Source organism: Pteropus vampyrus, unplaced genomic scaffold (genome assembly GCF_000151845.1).
Source record: "Pteropus vampyrus isolate Shadow unplaced genomic scaffold, Pvam_2.0 Scaffold18027, whole genome shotgun sequence".
Classification (NCBI taxonomy): Eukaryota; Metazoa; Chordata; class Mammalia; order Chiroptera; family Pteropodidae; genus Pteropus; species Pteropus vampyrus.
Window position 1 is genome coordinate 1 of NW_011906808.1, and position 2,339 is coordinate 2,339.

At 40.5% G+C, this 2,339-nt stretch overlaps 1 pseudogene; it reads left to right on the top strand.

The window, feature by feature from the left end:
- Nucleotides 1-1,120: 1,120 nt before the first annotated feature.
- Nucleotides 1,121-1,236, top strand: LOC111735183 (annotated as a pseudogene).
- The last annotated feature ends 1,103 nt before the right edge of the window (nt 1,237-2,339 follow it).

A 2,339-nucleotide genomic window follows, 5' to 3' on the forward strand; every position in this document is an offset into this window, starting at 1 on the left:
TGGTTAGTCTGTGTTTGGTGACTGACAATCTAAATGATAGTAAAGATGGAAGCCCTAAAGGAAAAGATCCACATATTTGACCGAATAAAAAAAAATATCTGCACATTAATAAATAAATTAATCAAAAGGAAAATGAGAAACTAAAACGAGTACTTGCAACAGATGTTTTTGATGCCGTCAACTATAGCTGAGTATTAATGCTCTGTGTCATTTTTCTTTTTTTCTGCAGCTTGTTCTGTTATTCAGGCAGATCAAGACAACTTCTTCTGTGAGGCCACAGAGTATCGATTAGCCTGTGGGTCATTTGTTTTATTCCATCTGAGCAATTAATTCCCCAAATCACCTGGTTCTCAGACTGTGGGAAAAGTTAAGTATCGGATTTTTGAACTTTTTATTATCATTTCTATATGTTTACCTCCAAACTGTACTCTCAGCTCATGTTTATTATGGGTAACTTTGAAAATATGAATTTGTTTTATATTATTTGTTCTTCTTAGGGTACAACAAAGCACCACTGCTCAGTGGGGAATGATGACTTTATCTCACATGTGTCCCCAGCTCCAAGTCATGTAGAGTTGGAAGTTCCTTTCAAAAATAAATGATTCTATACAAGTATGTATATGAAATGAGCTTAGTTCAGAGAAGTTTCCTAAATTCCCTGCTTTTTGTTGGTAATATCTTCTATCTTATGAGAATTAACTAAAACCCCTGGGTTTTAAACTGGCAACATCATTTCCCAGCTATGATTTGTTTGTGACCCAGGAAAGCTTCTAACTTATAGATCTACTATACCTCATAGAATTAAAAATACCTACTAAAACCAAATAATACAAGCTTATTGTTCTACTTTAGAATGTGCTAGACCTTATAACTACCAACAGCATCATAGGATTTGAGCAGCTTTGTAAAATAAGGTATGAACTAGACAATAGAAATACTGTTTTGAGGAAAGATGGTAGTGAAATATATATTCTCAGAGAAATTCTCACTTTTGGGAACTATTGACTTGGATGTTTATGGAAAAAAATTGGGGGGACGTAGTTCCATAGTGTAGCGGTTAACACGTCTGCTTTACACGCAGAAGGTCTGGGTTCATGTCCCAGTGGAGCCACAGTTCATGGCCTATAGCCATGCCACCCTGAACAAGTCTGATGTCTGATCTCGGAAGCTAAGCAGGTTCGGACTTGGTTAGTACTTGGATGGGAGACCACCTAAGAAGACCAGGTGCTGTAGGCATAAATAATAATAAAAAAAAAAAAGAAAAATTTTTTTAAAGTCTTAAGAAAACTGAAGGGAAAGCAGGGGAAATCATTTCTTGTTGATAGATAAGGTGGGGCTACTTAATTTTGGAACTCTTAGGACAGGGGTGTCCAATCCCCAGGGCCACAGACTGGTCAGTACTGGTCTGTGGCCTGTTAGGAACCCGGCCGCACAGCAGGAGGTGAGCAGTGAGGAAGCCAGTGAAGCTTCGTCTGTATTGGCAGCCGCTCTCCAGTGCTAGTATCACCACCTCGGCTCCACTTCAGGTCATCAGGCGTTAGATTCTCATAGGAGCACTGTTCCCTGGTGCCCAAAAGGTTGGGGACAGCTGTCTTAGGAAGTCGCCTTTGGTTGTGGGGCCCTTAGTGTCAGCATCCAGGAAGATCCCTGGGAAAGGGAATAGTGAGGCAATCACAAAGGGAGAAAAATAACTCATCATTCTGGTCATCTTGCTTTTATAATAAACCACACAAAATTTCGCGGCATAACACAATTCATTATTATCTTGCACAATGACCTAGGCTGAAATGGCTAGAAGGGCTAGTGGTGATGATGGGGCATCGCTGTCCATGTGAACATTCCACATAGTAGCTTGAGCTTCCTTACAATATGGCAATCTCAGGGTAATCTAGTTTGTTTACAAGGTGGCCAGCTTCGGCCAGAGCAAGTGTTCCAAAGAGCCAAGGTGGACATTGCCTGCCGCGTTGAAGGTTACACCCAAACCTGGCATAGTATCACTTCTCCCATTCTGTGTCGATCACTGGCTAGTCGCAGGCCAGCAGAGATTTAAGAGGAGAGGAAATGAATCATACCTTGATGGGAGGAGTGTCAAAAAATTTATTACTATCTTTAATCTACCATCACAGGGTGATTTTTAAGGGAGAAAGGACCAAATTAAAGGCTGAAGGAGCTGAATAGAAGGATGGTTTTTCCTTTCCACTGTGCTTAGCTTTAGGGTGTGTGGTTGTTGCTTCAGTAATTGGAGAGGGAGATGAGAAATTTAGAAATGTTTCAGAGAGAAGAGGACCCTACAGGGATAGTTTAAATGTTGGGGAGTGAGATCTGTACAAAGGGATTAA